The sequence below is a fragment of the Lithobates pipiens genome, unplaced genomic scaffold (genome assembly GCF_037356315.1).
Source record: "Lithobates pipiens isolate NorthernLeopardFrog02 unplaced genomic scaffold, aLitPip1_a1.2 Scaffold_8, whole genome shotgun sequence".
Taxonomy (NCBI): domain Eukaryota; kingdom Metazoa; phylum Chordata; class Amphibia; order Anura; family Ranidae; genus Lithobates; species Lithobates pipiens.
The window spans coordinates 137009751-137030618 of NW_027507903.1; the positions used below are offsets into that span (position 1 = coordinate 137009751).

Sequence of the window (20868 nt, forward strand, 5' to 3'; positions counted from 1 at the left end):
TTGTGTACCAGGCTTTAGGTTCTCTCTAATCCTAAAATATGCCAGAAGAAAGATGAAGGGTGGGGTGGTCAATTGACCTCACCTTGGCATCTGATACCATTTCTAGGACAGTTTCTACTGATAGTTTGGTTTGTACAAAGGTATTAACAGACATGGCATTAGATTCCCATGAGGACAGCTGAGGTGGCATCTGTGCTTTCCAGTGAAGGAGGAATTCTCATTTTGCATAATGCGATCAACAGGATATTAGTAATTTTATTGAGCAAGGTAAGTGTTCATCATAGAATATTAGTAACATAATAGTGTCAGAAATAGTCACAACTGCAAATCAAGTTGCAATGGAGATTTGTTAGCTAAAAGTCCTATAAGCTGTACGTTTTTGTATTTGCAGGGACATCCAGAACATACTTTATGTAGAAAAGTACCAGTTTCTGTTTTTTGCATCTAGAGCACGCAGGGGGCATTTGGGGGTAGAACTTATGTTATTGCAGGTGTGTAACATACCTCAGGCAAAACCCATGTCTGAATCGACTTTTTCCTAGTAGGTCAACCAAGTAGGTCATATTTGGGTTTAACATCCTGAAAATGTCTTCATTAAGCATAAAATTCTGCTGTGTCTATACCATGGCATGCCCATACTTGGGGTACTTAATGGATTTGAAGCGGGGCAGAGCAGGATTGCCCATACATACTGGAACCAATAATTAAGCCTAAAAACCTGCCTATAGCAGAAGCCTACACCGGAAGGTAGTTTTTGTGGGTACGGTTAGGTTGGAATGTGCCTTAGAGTCTCTGAAAACGAAACTGCCAAGTCCTGTGAAGGAACACAAGTGTGGCCTCCAGTTGAACAGCCATATTTATATTTCAGTTGTGCAAACTGCCATCTTATGCCATGTACAAGATTTCTGGCAGAAAAGGTCAGGCGGAATCATTCCATCAGGTATTCTGATCGTGTGTGGGCTTCATCTGACTTTTTCTTTCGAAAATTCTGACGGACCTAGAAATAGAACATGTTTTAAATCTTTCAGACGGAATCAATGCCGGGAAAACCGTTAGTCTGTATGCTATACCGACAGACCAAAAACGATGCAAGGGCAGCTATCGAACTTCCTTTTTCTAGTCCCATCGTATGTCATTGCGTCATAAACGATCGGACTTTTGTGTTATCATGTGTAGGCAAGTCAGTTTATTCTGACTGAAAAAACAGTCGTGTGTACGTGGCATTACAGTCGCATTTACATTTTACATGGCTTTATTATAGGCATCACAGTGTGCATTATTTATTTGAGCAAAGCCAGACTCTTGCACTTCTGGGAACGTCCTAAGTTTAGTTTTTTGGCTCTGAGACGTCACATGCAGCTACTGCAATGCTAAAGGCTCTACAATGTGGTGTCGTGGCTGATGAGTAAAATGGGGAATAGGAGAATATTACAGTTAATGTTCCTATTTTACAATAAAATGAGTAGTAGGCGCAAAGACAAACATCCAATTTTAAGTTCAAGAATGTTCTCAGTAAATGTCCATACACTTGTGTAAGCTTAAGATCCAGAGTGCCGCTCATTCTGTGGTCGATAGACAAAAAGAAGAGAAAAAAAATTGCTAATAAGTGTAGTATGTTGGATACGATTTAATATGGCCCCCATAATGGGTTACTCACAAGAAGTAGGCAATAAATAGGCTCATCGGTAAGGGTACACTGTAAGGGGTCTGTCCATATATTTTCAATCGCTAGGCAGCGGTGTGTCTCATGCTGTAAGGGAGCAGAGGCTGTAGCTGGAAGATAGCCACCGGGGCAATACAGCAGTTCCGTGATCCAAGGTGGAACGCAGCATGGAGCATAGGGTTGCACGAGTGGTTGACAGGGTGCAGATGTCGGAGATCCCACAATGCTTTGCGACGTGTTTTGGAGTGTGCGCCGTGCTCTATTTGAGCATGCAGACGCCTATTTCAAGCTAAAGATAGGTAGGGAAGCCTGGTATTTGTAATAGAGTGGCCGGAAATGACAGCCATTCACAAAGTTACAGTCTTCAACTCAAATTAAAAAAAGCATTACAACAGCATTCAACAATAAATAATGATATAATTCATGAATAAAAGAGAATATATGTTAAATCATATGTATATACGAGGGGTCATCATAAAATAATCTATTCTCTCACTGTCCAATAGGTACTAAAGGACACAGTGAGGACATGGATAGGGGTATATATCTATACAAGAAAGAGAAAGCAACTTATACACTGTAGATATGGGCGTTGATAATAGCATGTGAATGTTTATCTGGCTTTATAGTTACACCTTGTGGGAAAATATGTATATTGCTTTATAAAAATAGGAATAGATCTATATTGGTTTATATTAAATATTCAATTGAACAGTTCAGTTAGACATGATTTAAATTAGTTCATATTTCAATTAAAAACAATAATAGTGTAAAAGATCACTAATTGATAAATGGCACTAAACATTGTTCTTCTTCAATCATTAGGGGATATCGTTTTGTCCAAATCATTCTACTCACTGGTGTTGAGATTCCGACCACCCCCAATTATAGTATGATTATATATGGTTTTTATAGGGTAATTCCTGTAAATTGGGAAAGAAGCGAGAGACTGGTGACAGAGGATATGTTATATATCGCACATTAGGTTTTTATGTTTTTAGTGTGCACATGTTATGTATATATAATGGTAGTTGCATCCCATTCTTCGTTTAACCCTTCAGGGGAGGTGTTATCAAGTAAATATCCAGAAGGTTTCCTTTTGGCAGAGTTTTAGGAAGTGCTCAGCCTCGGGGAGATCCTTGGACATGGGCTCCACAATCCACCCCTATAACACTTTTTAGTGAATTTGTTGTGGGCATTCAAAAAGTTTAATGGAACATTATGTTCATCATTCCCTTTTTTTTTTTGCTATAAACCTGCGCTGAGCTTCAAACCTCTGGCGTAATGGCCTAATGGTGCGACATATGTAGTATAGACTACATGGACAGGTGAGGCAATATACTACCAAATCTGTAGAGCAGCAGAAAAAATCCTTGATGCTATAGACTTTTCCTTTTTATGACTTATTATTGTTTGCCATGCTCTACAAATTTACATGTTTTACATTGTGGCTTTCGACACTGGTACGTACCCGTTAGAAGGATTAGACAAGAGGTGATACCGATTTTTAGTGTGCTGGATGCTATTTTTTGTTTAAGGTTAGGTGTTCTTCTGTATGTTATGTTTGGGGGTTTTTTGTATACTGTTCTGCATTTGTGGGTCAGATAGCAGACAGCAGGTTTTTGCACAATGGATTCCATTTTGCGATGTTTACTATGGAATTGAGAAACGAACCTGACGGATAAATTTTATCGGTTAGTTCTACCTTTGGGTTTATTATGTAAATATTGATCATAAGCAGATTCTACTAAGTCATCTGGGTATCCTTTTTATCCTTGATTTTTTTGCAATTTTGTTTGTGAAATTTTGCCTGAAATTACAAAATTTACCTTTTTAGGGATATTGTTTTTCCATGTTGGGTGATGACAGCTGCTATAATGTAGGAACGAGTTACCAGTTGTGGGCTTTGCATGATTTTTTTTTTTTTTTGCCGTGAATAGTCTGGCTCATATGATAAAATTCGAGGTCTAAAAATGAAAAACTGACTGAATCCCCCACAGGTGAAAGAAAGGCCTAATGTCTTATTACAAAAAACAACAACACAATCTTGTACTAAGAGTAGAGGACTGTCCCAAATAATAATAATAATAATAGTGTCTATAAAATGACCATAATAGAAGATATTATCTCCAAAGGGATTGTTTTGCCAAAGATGGTTTTCTTCCCAATAAGCCATGGTAAGATTGGCATAGGACAGGGCAAAATTTGCTCCCATGCCTGTGTCATGGACCTGTAGATAGAATTTTTCTTTGAATAAGAAATAATTCTGCATTAGACAAAAAGTAGTTGCTTCAATAATAAAGGCTGATAGTTTGGAGTGTAGGTCGGGGTCTCGAGATAGAAAATATTGAATGGCCCTTAATCCTGTTTCATGAGGAATGGACGTATATAAAGAGCATACGTCTAACGAGACCCATTGATAACTGGACTGCCAAATGATGCTAGAGTTGGTCCAATAAATCTGTACCGTTCCTAATATAGAAGTGTTGATTTTGTGCCAGCGGTTGAAGGAAGACATCAATATATTGTGACGGGCCACTAGTGATGCGATCCATAGTGATGCTATCCATCCACTATAGGCCTGCCTGGGGGAGATGTTATTTTTTATTTTTTTTTATATGTATTATGGGTAAGTGATAAAAGTAAGGCATCTTAAGGAATTTATTGATTAAGAAGGAAATCTCAATTTTACTCAGGACTCCTGGCCCCTGGACGACGTAATTCTCTTACGAAACGCGTAGGGAAGAGCGCACTGACGTCACCTTGTGTTCTTTTTTGAGCAGCCAGAAGGACGGGTTTGTCCAAACATGTGCTGGCTGGCACTTTGGATTTCAGGCATTCCTATTGATGCAATACTGTAAGTGTGTTGCTTTGTTTTAACCTATCCAATAAATTAAAGGTTTTACGCTATTGGAGCCTTTACATCTTTTACATGCTACGGGTATTCTTGTATGGGTTTTATCACCAATGTGGACATCTGGAGAATAGCAAGCGAATTTGATGTACCTTGGAGCAAGCTGTGTCTACACTATGCTTTCCCTGATCCTCTGTATCGGAGGATCACGAATGTCTGGTAAGAAGTAATTCTCTCTAAAGGTGGTGGATTCAACACAGTCTTTTGCTTTCCAGTGATTGAAGATATTTCTTCACATATGGATGGACTTTATTTTTGAATTTAGCACGGGTTGATGTCACATTTCACAGCTGGTTATATCAAGACTTTTTTTTCCTTGGATTGCACATTTAATTACTAATATTCACAATTTTATATTGGACTTTATATCTTATTTATTGTTGGTTCACCAATTTGGTATTGTGAGATTATATTTTTCATATGCACATTTGGTTATTTAGCGTTTCACCTAGCCCAGTACTTAATTAGTACTATGAATATTTTTAATTATTAATTCATGGGTTATATTTGTTCAAGTCACTGATTTAGCTTGGTTCTATTCTTTCAGTTTCACACACTAAGCGGGTCTGTGTTCAGTGTGTGAAACTGATTTGCAACTAAATGCAGAGAGAAGCTGTCAGGATTCAGCGTGATGTACCTTGCAACCTCACCCCAAAAGAAACCTAGACCCTAAAAATCCTGATGGACAACTCTAGTATTATCATTAAACCAGCAGACAAAGGGAGAGGTATTGTAAAACGGGATAAAACTGACTACTTGGCTGAGGCCTACAGACTATTGTCTGATATTAAAATGTATTTAACACTGAGTGAGAATCCCCCATCAGTATACAAATTAGAAGCAGAGGGTCTAATCACACAAGTCCATTTAGGAGTCCTGAGTAAAGCTGAGGTTTCCTTCTTAATCAATAAATTCCCTAAGACTCCTTACTTTTATCACTTACCCAAAATGCATAAAAACCCCTCTCCTCCCCCAGGCAGGCCTATAGTGGCTGCTATGGAATAGCATCACTAGAGGCCTGTCGCAATATATTGACACCTTCCTTCAACCACTGGCACAAAATCAACACTTCTATATTAGGGACGGTACAGATTTATTGGACCAACTCCAGCATCACATTTGGCAGCCCAGTTATCGCTGAGTCTCATTAGACGTATGTTCTTTAATATAGGTCCATTCCTAATGAAATAGGATTAAGGGCTATTCAATATTTTCTATCTCGAAACCCTGACCTACACTCCAAACAACCAGCCTTCATTATTGAAGCAACTACTTTTTGTCTAACGCATAATTTATTTTTTGATGAAAAATTCTATCTACAAGTCCATGGCACAACCATGGGAGCACATTTTGCTCCATCCTATGCCAATCTTACCATGGCTTATTGGGAAGGAAAACGCATTTGGCAAACAATCCCTCTGGAGATAATATTGTCTATTGTCGTTTTATATAAAATATTATTTGGGATGGTCCTCTACCCTTGGTACAAGATTTTTTTTTTTTTTTGTAATAATGCATTAGGCCAGGGGTCTCAAACTGGAGGCCCTCCAGCTGTTGCAAAACTACAAGTCCCATCGTGCCTGTGGGAGTCGTGCTTGTAACTGTCAACCTTGCAATGCCTCATGGGACTTGTAGTTTTGCAACAGCTGGAGGGCCATCAGTTTGAAACCCCTGCTTAGACCTTTCTTTCACCTCTGTGGTGGATTCAGTCAGTTTGACATTTTTAGACCTTGAATTATATCCTATGGATCAGACTATTACTGCCAAAAATTATACAAAGCCCACAGATGGTAACTCATTCCTACATTATAGCAGCTTTCATCACCCAACGTGGAAAAACAATATCCCTAAAGGTCAATTTGTAGTTTCAGGCATGATGACTATAAGGAAGAAAGAAAGAAAAGATTCAAGGATAAAGGATACCCATATGACTTTGTAGAATCTGCTTATGATCAATATTTACATAATAAACCCACAGGTAAAACTAACCAAGAAAGTGTTATCTGTCAGGTTCGTTACTCAATTCCATAGCAGACATTGCAAAATGGAATCCATTGTGCAAAAACACTGGAATATACTGCTATCTGACCCACACCTGCAGAACAGTATACAAAATAAACCGAAAATAACCTTAAACAAAAAAATAGCACCCAGCAAACTAAAATTGCAACAAAAAAATCTGTATTGCACCATACCTTGGGTAAATACCAGTATCGAAAGCCACAATGTAAAACATGGAAATTTTCTAGAGGATGGCAAACAACAATATATCATAAAAGGAAAAACCTATGGTATCAAGTATTTATTTATTTATTTTTTCTGCTGCTCTACAGATTTTGTAGTAGATTGTCTCACCTGTCCATGTGGCCTATAACTACATAGGTCGCACCATTAGACCATTATGCTAGAGGTTTGGAGATCATGGCCAGTTTATAGAAAAAGGGAATGATGATCATAGTGTTCCACAACAAATCCACTAAAGCAGGGGTCTCAAACTGGTGGCCCTCCAGCTGTTGTGGAACTACAAGTTCCACAACAGCTTAAAGTTTGTCTCTTGGATTCTTATGCCAACTGAGGATTCAAACGTATTTTGTAATATCTTGTTCCATTGCTCCTTCAAGAAAACTCGGTCTATCTCCATCTCCCACCTCTTAAAGAAGGACAGCTGGAAGTCCTCAGGGGGTGCACTCAACAATACATTCAATTTAGAGAGAGTTTGGTTCAATATACCACTCCCAGTGCAATATTCCTCAAAACTTTGTTAGCATTCGCTCATATCTACTCGGTGAAGTCAAGGTATCAAGGAAATGTCTCAACTGCAGTGCCCTCCAAAAACCCAGTTAGTAAGGTGTGCGACCTGTTATCTCCTGTATCGTAGGCCATGTTCCCGTTTTCGCAAACTGGGGGGATTGAAAAAGGCCCCTTTTCTATCAACCTACCAAAAGGTCCCTTCTTCAAACCTGGTCCAAACTGAAGGTTACCAAAATGGGGCAAAAGGGGTGAGTCCATTGTTGATAATTTACCTTAAGAGAAGAGCCCATATCCCAGCCGTAAGGTAGGTCCTAGCAAGGGGTGTGTCTTCGTACTATTCGGGAGGTCCCTAAAGCACCGAGCAGCTTGTTGCAGTAAAACACTGCTCTGAGCCTGTTTTAAGTCGGGCCAGATTTTCCATTCCCTATGTCAGCTCCAATCGATCAAGCAGCTCAGCAAAGCTGCCTGATAGTATTTTATACAAATCTGGCACCGCCAGTCCTCCATATCTTTTATGTAGGGGCAGCAAGGATCTCCTGGTTCTTGGATGTTTATTTGCCCATATAAATCTGATAAAAAGAGAGAGTGTATTTATTTTATTTTTTTATTTTATTTAGGTATAGCAATGGGCAATGTCTGAAATAAATTTCGGTAGAATATTAATTTTAATAATATTATGCCTCCCAAACCAGGAGTGAGGCCCTCTTTGCCATCCCTCCAAAAGAGTCTGTACTCTGGATAGTAATGGTGGAAAATGAAGCCTACATATGTGTGAAAGATCCCCGGGATAAAAGTTCCCAGGTAATTCAATGCTTGGTCTGTCCATTTTAAATTTATAATTAGACTTTAATACTCTCAACACCTCTTTGGAAATCGCAACCCCCATCACTTCAGATTTTGAAAAAATGAATCTTAAAGTTTGATAAGGAGCCATATAGCTCCATTTCTTTCAAAAGATTAGGAAGGGATACTATCGGGTTGGTCAATGTATACAGCATATCATCTGCATAGGCTGAAATCTTATATTCTGTTCCTCCCACCGACAAACCTCTAGTATCTGAATTCAATCGGATCCTACTCAGTAAAGGCTGTACAGACAATGCAAATAGGATTGGGGATAATGGGCACCCCTGCCTGCTCACGTTAAGGTGAATGGGACAAGACTCCATTCACCTTAACGTGATCAGTTGGTTGGGTATAAATACTCGATATCCATCGAATCATGGCATTTCCCAACCCTGTGTATCTTAAGACCGAAAACATACACTGCCAACTAATACGGTCAAAAGTTTTCTCTGCTTCTGTTCCCAGAAATGCACATGGAATTTGGCCTGTATTTGCTACATGAATCAAATTCAAAGTCTTGATCATATTATCCTGTGCTTCCCACATCTGGACCAAGCCTACCTGGTCTTTATGGACCAGGGAGGGTATCTGCTGTTGAAGCCACATCGCCAAAATCTTAGAGAAAAGCTTCAAATCCATAATTAAAAGAGATATCAGTCTATAACTTCCACAATGCGATGGATCCTTACCTTCCTTGGGAAAAATCATGATTAAAGCTTTCAAGGATTCTGTATGGAAGGAGCTTGTATCTCCTAATCCATTATACATTTTTACAAGATGGGGTTCCTAATATAGGAAAATTAGTTTATAGTATTGAATGGACAAGCCATCTGGGCCAGGGGCCTTACCTCCTTTTTGCCACTTTCACTGCCTCTTGAATTTCCTCTATTGTGATCAGCCTTTCCAATTCCTGTTTTACATCTGGGTCAAACTAGGCATTCCCGATGTTCCTAAATACTCCTCTATCTCAGTCTGATTCTGAGAGCCTGGCTGTAGGTTATACAACGATGAGTAGAAATCTCCAAACCGCTGTAATATCTCTCTAGATAACATACGTTTTTTCACCTTCAACTCCCATAATCATCAGTACATATGTCTTCAGTTGTTCCCTCAGAGAGCTAGCAAGTTGTTTCCCACACTTATCACCATATTCATAATTATGTTTCCTTCCTGTCTGTATTGCCCTCTTGGCTTTATACAAAGGTAACTCTATGGTTTGTCGACATGCCAACAAAAGGTCCCTTTCCACAACTAGGTTATGGCTCTGTTTGTGCAAGTTTTCTAAATGAAGGATAATCTGCCATTAAGGATGCCAGTTTTTCTTCTCTTTCCCGTTTAATTCTTGCCCCATGTTTTTTTTCAATACTCCCCTTATCACTGCTTTACAGGCCTCCCAGATCATGCCTGGATCATAATCTGGTGTATCATTGATCTGAAAGTACCAAGTTGCTTCCCTACGGACATCTTCCAAAACAGAAGTGTCCTACAAGAGATTTTCATCAAGCTTCCAGGTCGTCTGACCAGGGAGTTGGGTATCCAAATTGTTGTATTTCAGAAAAATTGGTGCATGGTCAGACCAAGTAATCCTTCCTTTAAACTTCCTTTACCGCATGCAGTTGATAATGTGGAATGAAATAGCAATCAATGCGGGAGTATTTCTTATGTGTGGCAGAGTAAAAAGAATAGTCCCTCTCTCCTGAGTGAAACAATTGCCATACGTCCACTAGCCTCGCTCCTTGTAATAAATGTGAGGTTGGCTACTGGGTGCCTGGCGGTGCCGCTGAGACCCCAGTGGAAGTGTCCTCACTAGGGACCAAGCGGATGTTAAAATCACCCCCCAGATTCAGATGGCCTTCCTGAAATCACAGTAGTTTATCCAAAAATTTCCTAAAGAACACATCCTGTTGTGTATTGGGGGCATAAAAGGAGGCCAGGGTCACCCCTGACCCCTCAATTTTATCTTTTAGATGCAGGTATTGTCTCCCGGAATCCACCAGGGATTCTCTACAAGACCATGAAATCCTACCGGAAATCAAGATAGATATTCCCCCCTTCTTAGCCATAGGATTAGTAGCATGATATACGATCAGAAAAAAATTGTTTCTAAGAAAGGGGAGACTATTTTCCCTGAAGTGCATTTCCTGAACAAATGCTATATCACTCCCCGCTCACTTTAAGTCCTGATGGATTATACGCCGCTTTTCAGGGGTATTTAACCCTTTAGCATTAATTGACAAGATATCAATTTCTAATCAACCAACAAACACCGAGCCCCGAAGTGGGAGAGAAGGGGGATGCGAGAGGGAGAGAGAAAAAAAAAAATAACCCTTCCCACCTACAACCTTTTGATGAGGGTGCACTTCTGCTTCCCTTCCAAAAAGATATATAAAGCAAACTAGCTTTAAGCACTCCTAATTAGGGATGGCCTTGTGGTTTGCCCGGCGGTCTGTTCACGGCGAATTTTGCGCGTTCGTGATTCGCCAAACCGGCAGACTTCTGGCGCTGTTCGTGCGGCGAACATATGCGTTTACATTGTGAAAGAACTGTGACCCATGATGACACTGTAGTGACACAAATCACTATCTATTAGGTCCACAAAAGTCCTTTTAAGGACTGGTATAGGTGTACAGTATATAGGGTTCTGGTGCACTGCTGCTGACTGCTGTGCTGCTGATTGCTGAGTGCACTGCTGACCAATTCTGCAACTGTCTTTTGTCAATGTAGGGACAGGACGCTGTGTGGAGCAGGGACAGTCAGTTTAATCACCAGCTATTACTATTAGGTCCACAAAGGTCCTTTTTAGGACTGGTATAGGTGTACAGTATATAGGGTTCTGGTGCACTGCTGTGCTGCTGATTGCTGAGTGCACTGCTGACCGATTCTGCAGCTGTCTTTTTTTGTCAGTGTAGGAACAGGACGCTGTGTGGAGCAGGGACAGTCAGTTTAATCACTAGCTATTACTATTAGGTCCACAAAGGTCCTTTTTAGGACTGGTATAAGTGTACAGTATATAGGGTTGTACACGTAGAATATACTTTCTTTCAAATATAGAAAGCCTATTATACTTGACTGCTGACCGATTCTGCAGCTGTCTTTTTATCAGTGTAGGGACTGAGGGACAGCCTGCATATCACTAGCTACTAGGTCCACAAAGGTCCTTTTAAGGACTGGTATAGGTGTACTATTTGATGTGCAGTATATAGGGGTGTAATACATGTATAAAATACTTGCACATATAGAAAGCATAGTATAGTGCATTTCCACTGTGCAGCATTGTGACTGCTGAGCGGCTCTGCAGCGATACTACAAAGAGTGCTAGTGTCAGTGCTCTCTATCTCGGTGTTGGTGTCAGTGCTCTCTATCTCGGTGCTGGTGTCAGTGCTCTTTCTCTATCGCGGTGCTGGTGTCAGTGCTCTCTCTCTCTATCGCGGTGCTGGTGTCAGTGCTCTCTATCGCGGTGCTGGTGTCAGTGCTCTCTATCGCGGTGCTGGTGTCAGTGCTCTCTCTCTCTCTATCGCGGTGCTGGTGTCAGTGCTCTCTCTCTATCGAGGTGCTGGTGTCAGTGCTCTCTCTCTATCGAGGTGCTGGTGTCAGTGCTCTCTCTCTATCGCGGTGCTGGTGTCAGTGCTCAGTCTCTATCGCGGTGCTGGTTTCAGACAGTGAGGGAGATAGCAGCGGAGAAGTCAACAGCAGGCAGTGCCAGCACCATGGCTGAGGATCAGCACTGAACTGGCACCTCCGGACCACTGCAGTGGAGCCCTGCATAGGTGAGGGTAAGGGCCGGGCAGAGGGAGGGGCTCAAGCACAGGTTGGCACACTGGGACACTGGCACAGGACTACGCTGCCCTGACTGTAGCACTGATCATCTCCTGCAACCCCTTCATAGCCTGGCCTGACCTTGCCTCTCCTCCATGGCCTTCATGCGCTCCTGAATTGTCAAAATTTCACAGATAAAAAAAGAATGCTTGTCATTGTCGATCCCAGATTCACTTAATACTTTTGTTATGTCAGTGTCCATGTGGTGGGACTATGTGTGCACAGCTAGTAGTAATTTGTGGCTGTAAATATGACCTGTAGGTTTTTAAGGTTCGTCTGCCATTAAAGTCAATGGGGTCCGCCGCAAACTTTGCGGTTTGCGAACGTTTGGCCGCGTTCGTGGTTCGTGTTCGTGAAACGTCCCGTCGGAAGTTCGTCCATCACTACTCCTAATCCCCTTACCCTCAATGAGTGCTAACCTACTAGGGGGAATTGGTTGCACATGTTTCAGAGAGTCCCCAACCCCCCCCCCCCCCAACTCCTCCTATGCTCACCTTAGTGCATGCTTACATCAATACAGAGTGTGTGTGTATGTATGTGTATATGTATGTATATATATATATATATATATATATATATATATATATATATATATATATATATATATATATATATATATATATATAATATTCCTAGCCCAAAGGGGGCACTTATCCACTACTTGCCCATAAATATAAAACCTATATTCTTCAGAAGAGAAAAAATTCCAGAGAAGAGCCCCCCCCCCCCCCTTTGCGCACATATATATATATATATATATATATATATATATATATATATATATATATATATATATATATATATATATATATATATATATATATGCGGTATATAGGGTATAATGCGGTGTGGTAATTCCCCCACTTAATCTCTCTATCCATACACCTCCATCCTCAAAGAAAAATTATATAACGTATAGAGAGTATAAAAGGAGAGAAAAAAGCTAAATTACTCCTCCACCACCCCCTAACCACAGAAGAAAAGGACCCCCCCCCCCCCCCCCAAAACTCAAAACAACCCTCAATCGTAACCTCCCCCTCCCTATATACAGTATATTCAACATATCACGGACATACCACTGATACTTTGTTAGCAACTCCTGGCCATCGTCTTCTACCCAAAATTTATGCCACCTACCACCCTCTTAACCCCCCCCCCCCGCCAGGTTAGCTACACTACCTTGTATATACCTAATATACGTATATAAGGTTAATGTGAATGTAAATTCTTATGTTCTATTATTAAAATTGTAGTTTACTGTGCTACTCTTGTGGTGTTGTGATTATGTGTTCGTATCCCATGTTTGCATCGTCGTGACCTAATGTCATCTTTATGTTACTACTTTCCCTCTTTACTCCCTAATGTCAATCTCTCAAAAAAAAAAAAAAAGGGGGGGGGACCCCAACCTCATCCCCATCCCCTTTCTCCTGTGTATCCCATGTGTCACTCAACTTTATCTCAAAAGCAAACCAAAAAAAACCCCAGAACCAAAGGCAAACCCAAACGCATCAAAAAGTGTATTCATATGTGTGTGTATACATTTTTATACTGTGTCATGCTGACTACGTAACTACTAACTTCCTCTTACCTCCCCGCCCCATCCCCCCTCCCTTTCCCCCACCACGTCCTAGGTCCTATAGATTATTATCACAACTCGCTCAACAGTCACTTCTGAGAAATGGAAAAAAACAAAAACATTCTTAAGCAATCTCCAGTCCAAAGTACGGTTCAGTACAATCAAAAAATACATAAGGAAGTTAAATAGGGCCTAGAAAAAAAAAGGAAGACAGAAATCTCCAGGCAGGAGAGAGAGAGAGAGAGAGAGAGAGAGAGAGACCTATATCCAGATATCATTCCCTCCAGATTCTCCTCCGAATCTCCCCAGTAATGTTAATAGTGCCAATTTTCCTGGTTATATTAACATCTCTCTAGTCTCTATGTTCTGGGCATTTGTGGCATTCATAGAAAATAACTGCAACCAGTCAGGCACCTCAAATGGGTCAACACTCAAAAATAGAAAAAGCTCTGGTAAATCAGCTCTAGAACGTAACCAGAGAGAGCCTTGTTTTATCAAAACTAAAATTGGAAATCTACAGCGATTATGTTCCACCTCAGGCTCGTTGCCCGTTTTAGTACTGGACACAGCAGAGCTCTGCGCTGTAATGTGGCTCTTGATGGGTCAGGTAAGATCTTCATCTGTACTCCATTAAAGTCTACTGTTCCTGCCTCCCAGGCTTTCCATAAAATAATGTAAGCTGCAAACCACATCACGGGGGCGATTAATATCCTTAGACTTAGGGCCCAGTGCTCTATGAACTCTATCAAGCTCAAGATTTAAAGGCACAGCGTCTTTTTTAATATTTTTTGAAAAATAGACTTTACCATGTCCTGAAGATTTTCCTGGTTCAATGCCTCTGGGATCCCTTGTAAACGCAAGTTGTTGCGGCGATTTTGATCCTCAAGGTCCTCCAACTGTAACTAAGGCTACCGAGGTCTCTATTTTGGATTCAGGTGCCTCTCTCCAACACATTCACCCGTTGTTCCAGGCTTTGGGTTATATTCTCATCGTCCATCATGCGTTCCTTTAGTACTTGTAATTCCACCCGGACAAACTCCAGCTCCTTGCGATGTGCATCCTCTACTTTTACAGTAAGGGCTTCTATATCTGCCCGCGTGGGGATTACCTGTATAAGTGTCCTTAAATCCTTCATTTTCAGTCCCCCTGCCTCCGTCTCCCCCCGTTGGGGAGGAAAAGATAAGGTCCCAGCCACTGCGGCCAGCATTTGGGGACTCTGCGTGGTGACCTGAAGTGCTTGTATACTTGCTCTCACCGCCATCTGTGATTGTATTTCCTGCATAAGTGAGCTCTCCCTGGGCTGCAGCAATGTATCTGCCTGGCCGTCCTCACTTCCTGATTCGAATCCCGCTCCTTGTATCGCGGGAAAGTAATGGTGTATCTCTGGCTATAGTTCTCCCTCTCTGGCCGCTTTAGCTGCCTGAGCCGCTTTTGCAGGCGGTTTTGGTTTACCGCTGTCTCCCCAAGTTCATACCGCTGCAGTATCTTTGGGATATCGCTGAAGCCCTGCTGGAGTATCGTAAACTCCCACTGACATCTTGGTCTATCTCACACGGAGCTAGGGAGATGCCTCACACCCTCACCCACCCGGACATGCGCAGACCACGCCCCTCAATACATATTTTCTTATGCATTCTCTATTTTCTTTTACATTGAAAAATTTATAAAGAATGCCAAAAAAGTTTATTAGCTTTGAATTATAGATAAAGGAGTGCTATGAATAGATCTGGCGCTATACCCGTGTATCAGAAACTTAATTAATGTGCTAAATTAAATTTAAAATTGTTACATTAATCCGGTGTGTAAGAGTTGGTGTGCAATATATTAGTGTTGGGATAAAGTATAAAATATAAACTGTAGGTGGGAAGTAAAAACTCAAAAATATATGTGTATAAATCGTTAAAAATTTACCAGCATGCTGGCTGGAAAATAAAATATTGTCTCAGGTGCGATAAACCTAAATGGGTGATTACCTTATGCACTCTTAATCACATGAATACCTTAAACATGTGAACTACTTAATAAATCAGGTAAAAATATTACATGTAAATATGAACCATAAACATAATACAATTGTGCACAAATGTGACAAATAAAATCTATGCGTGCAGTAATACAATTGTGCACAAATGTGACAAATAAAATCTATGCGTGCAATACTAAAATGTACAATAAATCCGTGATAAATATCAATACCCCACGTGAAACATGCCAAATATTACGAGTGAAAAAAGAAAAATTGAAAATGGAAATAAATTTAAAAGGAGGTGAAAAAATTCCAGAAATAGAATAAAAAAAAAAAAAAAAAAAAAAAATTATAAAAATAAAAAATATTAAAAATAAAAATAAAGAATTTTTTTAGGTATTTGTCCCAAGTAATAAAAATATAAAAATATAAAAATGTGTACAAAGAGAAAAAAAGGGGGAGTAAAAAAGAAGCAAAAAAACGCAGTCTCTGATGCAGTGCAGTTAATGGGGGATTTCCCGTAGATACAGGAGGGGATGTGATGGATCCAAACAACTAATCTTCATGCATTGTGGGCACTTATAGGATGTACTCTCACCAGAAAAATAACCCCATCCGGGGTGGATCAGCCTTCACAGTATAAGCTACCGTGTCGCTCTCTGGCTTGCTTCAGATAGGCTGTTGAGGATCCCTCGTTATTTCCAGGTGGAGTGTGCCTCAGTATATATATTGAAAGAGAGGACCATACATAGTGTGATACTGTATAAATCACTTTATTAAGAAGATACTAAAAATTACTCACACTTTTGAAAGAAGAAAATGGCTTGAATAAATGCAGTATAAAGGTGCAGTGTGAAAGGTATGGAAGCTGCTGAGAGCGTTCCGTTCGTCTTCCACGCCGTAGTGTAAAGGTACAGTGTTAAAGGTATGGAAGCTGCTGAGAGCGTTCCGTTCGTCTTCCACGCCGACTGTATTGGAAGTGTGTATTCGATAGGCCACGCCCTACGCGTTTCGTCACTGGGACGTCATCCGGAGCGGCCATCTTTACACACCTCACGCTCTTTATAGGACACAATACACCTATCGCGCATGCGCGGACGACCGCCGCCATTTTTGCTGTGGGAATGCCCATATGTCAAATAGAGCGCGGTGGTGATTGTGTTCCTATAACTATCCTACATAGTGTTCTGCCGTTTTTAGCCAGCTGTTGGATTTTATATATACAGAGCTTATATGTGTATGTATTTGTTAATAAACAGTTACTCTGCTTACTTAAAACCAAATATAGATTACACATAAATATGGTGAATACAGATTGCAATTAAAAACCCATAATAAAGAATCCATGATAAAAAATACAAATAGGTGACATTAAAAGCAATGGTAGAAGATAATGGTAAAAACATACAAATAGGCGACATTAATAATAGCGTACTATAAAAATGGACCATACTATAAGATGTTATTCTAAATGATCAGTGGTGGCAATAAGCGGATAAGATTTGGATTTTTGTTATGTAATGTGGAGGGAAAGAACGATATATGATAAAAACCTATGTATGTAAAAATAGCTGGGAAAATTAAGATCAATTTAAATAAAATTGGAAATAAATTGAAGATGAAATAAAATTAACATGAATGAAAATCAGAATGAGCTATGGGAATTGGTAATAAAAATTGAAGGATATATAGAAAAATAACTTGGTGTAAGATGTTTTATAGCTACGTAAATATATGTATCCAAAAAAGAGGGATATTTTAATGGTTGAGTATGCCCTTCTTTGATTGTTATTTTTCTGGTTGAAATGATGGTTTGGAATATTCATTGGTTGAATAGATAACATTCGACCCTCGACATTCGACCCTCTATGCTGTAATTACTATTCGACCCATATTTCTATGCTTATTTTTTCTCAATGATAATATAAGCGAAAATATACTCTTGTTGTATTGGCTGGTAGGCAACATTCGATCCCAATTATTATAGACTACATTCGACCCCAGAATGTTATAAACTGTATTCGATCAGGAGTTTAGCACTGAATAGTGTTATTTTCGATAATCGTGTGGATGGGGTTGTATTCAAAATTAAAATAAAATTTAAATGTGAGGACTTTGTGTAAAAATAAATTAAAAAATTAAAAAATTAATTAATTTATTAAAATTTAAAATTAAATTAAAAATTAAAAATTGGTTATAAAACAGTTCAGATCCAGGTCTATGTTCATTCCTGCTGGATGTAAACTTTCTAAATTAAAAATCCACTTTGTTTCATTCTGTGAAATCTTTTTAGTCTTTTTTTTTTTTTTTTTTTTTTATTTTATTTTATTTTATTTTATTCTATTTCTGGAATTTTTTCACCTCCTTTTTAAATTTATTTCCATTTTCAATTTTTCTTTTTTCACTCGTAATATTTGGCATGTTTCACGTGGGGTATTGATATTTATCACGGATTTATTGTACATTTTAGTATTGCACGCATAGATTTTATTTGTCACATTTGTGCACAATTGTATTACTGCACGCATAGATTTTATTTGTCACATTTGTGCACAATTGTATTATGTTTATGGTTCATATTTACATGTAATATTTTTACCTGATTTATTAAGTAGTTCACATGTTTAAGGTATTCATGTGATTAAGAGTGCATAAGGTAATCACCCATTTAGGTTTATCGCACCTGAGACAATATTTTATTTTCCAGCCAGCATGCTGGTAAATTTTTAACGATTTATACACATATATTTTTGAGTTTTTACTTCCCACCTACAGTTTATATTTTATACTTTATCCCAACACTAATATATTGCACACCAACTCTTACACACCGGATTAATGTAACAATTTTAAATTTAATTTAGCACATTAATTAAGTTTCTGATACACGGGTATAGCGCCAGATCTATTCATAGCACTCCTTTATCTAACATTTTCCACCCCACCAGGTGGATAGTAATAGAGGCAGCTCTTACCTATTTTCCTTTTTTATATTTTATGTGGATTCGCCCATAAGTTCCTTAGCGCAACCTACCCCTTTTATTTTTATTTTTAGCTTTGAATTATAGCCATTCATTTCTCAGTGCTTTTTGTGAAGCACTTAAAAGCATGAACTGTCCCTCTGTACAATGTAAGTCTATGGGTCTGCTAACTCATTACATCCAATGAAAACTTTCTGGTAACCTCCAAAAGGAGGTCTGCAATTGGATCCCGACTATTTCTCTTTCTTTTAAGCGTTTGATCAAAAAAATGCATAGGCAAGGGTTATCTTTGGAAGATCATCATGACAAAGTGATCAGTAGATGCAAAACTAGGTAGCTGGAATGTATGTACAAAATCTTGACACTTTCTGTAAAAAAGGAGCTTGGGTTTGACCCCTACCACTCTCCAGCCACCCAGATGGCTACCCCCCCCGTTTGCTTTAAAGCCTGCTCACACTATTGTGCTGTGATAGCATGCTCTTTAGCACCACGTGTGTTACCTAAAGTTAACATTATGAATGGGTCCTGGCAGATCTTCTCAATGCAGCAATGTAATAGCATCCTGTGTCATGCACTGCCAAAAATGCTGCACCCTTTTTTTATTTTTTTTTTATTTTTTTTGATGTTTGGCAACCCATTCGAATGTGAGGTAGCTAGCTATCATAGTCTCTTTGGGAAATCAATATAGAAAGTTTTTAGGAGGCAGTTTTGTTGAATATAGTGATAAATGTGTTATGAGTATGTTCACTAGAGAGCCATTTGTAATGTATAACGCAATTGTTGCTGTTATAAAAGTTGTGTTATGCTTCTATTTTCTAAAGCTGAAAAACAAAGTGCAGCACTAAATAAAAAAAAAAAAAATAATAAAAAAAAAAAATGGTGGTCGACTACAACTTCAAAATAAAATGTAAGCCCCAATATGTTAGATGAAACAACAGTCCTGAACAAGGGATGGATCTCTACAACGTTGATGATCAGTGAGCAATTATTATTCACTTACGCACTCACCAGAAGCTTGTGCAACAACAGTATTGCTAACAAGTGTATTCCAGCCAGTGTTCATTTTGGCAGCAAATTTCGATTTAGTTTTAGTCTTAGTACTAAAATGGCATTTTAGTGTTAGTCCCATTTTAGTCTGTTTTTTTTTAGTCGGCTAAATCTCCAGTATATTTTAGTCGACTAAAATCTCCAGTGCCTTTTTTTTTTTAGTCGTCTAAAACTCATTTAAGTCATCTAAAATTGAATGGGTGTAATTAAAGCGGAGGTCCACCCTAAAGTGGACCTTCCGCTCATTGGAACCCTCCCCCTCTCCGGCGCCACAATTGGCACCTTTCAGGGGGGAGGGGGGTGCAGGTACCTGTACAGTACAGGTATCTGCACCCACTTCCGGCGTAGATTCTGCAGAAGCTACGCCCCTTTCCACAGAATCTAAGCCCCTTTCCGAAGGTCCCCCGCTGCCTGCTGGGAAACACACGGATCCCAGAGACAGCGGGGACCATCCTTATTGTGCAGCGCGACTCGCGCATGCGCAGTAGGGAACCGGGAAATGAAGCCGCAAGGCTCCACTTCCTGATTCCCATACCCACGATGGCGGCGGCAGCACCCGAGAGACGATAGAGGGATCGGCTTCGGGTGCCGACATCGCGGGCGCGCTGGGTGGGTAAGTGTCATTATTTTAAAAGTCAGCAGCTGCAGTATTTGTAGCTGCTGGCTTTTAAAAAAAAAAAAAACGGCGGACTCCCGCTTTAAATTGTAATGCATTAGTTAACATTTCTCTACAATTCCCAAACTCATTATATACTGCTGGAGTGAGAAATCTAATATTTATTATTATTTATGGTATTGAGGTATGAACATGCACTACAGACCAGTTTTCATTTTGAAGTCAAATTTCAATTTAGTTTTAGTCTTGACTAAAATGGCATTTTAGTTTTTAGTCATCTCAATTGTTTTAGTCGTATTTTAGTCGACTAAAATAGTATTCATGTAGTCGACTAAAATGTTTTAGTCGTGAAATGAACACTGATTCCAGCAGGTGTGATAAAACTAGATCAGCCTCCACTAGCATATGCACTCACCAGAGATTAGATGAATGTCAGCCTTAATGGTCTCCTTTTAGAATTCCTCTTGTCATTTAAACAAGGGTGTTGTAAAAAAGCTCACCACCGGGAGCCCATAAGAGTGCTTGTATTGTGCAGTATTTTTAAAAAAATTTGGTAAAACAATTAGAGCTATAGCATAAAAAAAAATCAGTAAAAGAACTGGCCAGACTTGCAACAAAAGCTGCCGATCCTGAGCATGTAGATGCGGCGGCAATTACGTCAGCACGTAGGCCTCTCCCAACACGTTACGAGC

At 39.6% G+C, this 20868-nt stretch overlaps 1 protein-coding gene across 1 annotated transcript in view; it reads left to right on the forward strand.

Annotated features, from left to right (window-relative positions):
• STRIP2 (striatin interacting protein 2) overlaps positions 1 to 20868 on the forward strand; it is a 126405-nt gene that overhangs the window by 18162 nt on the left and 87375 nt on the right. The gene's annotated exons all lie outside the window — the stretch shown is intronic.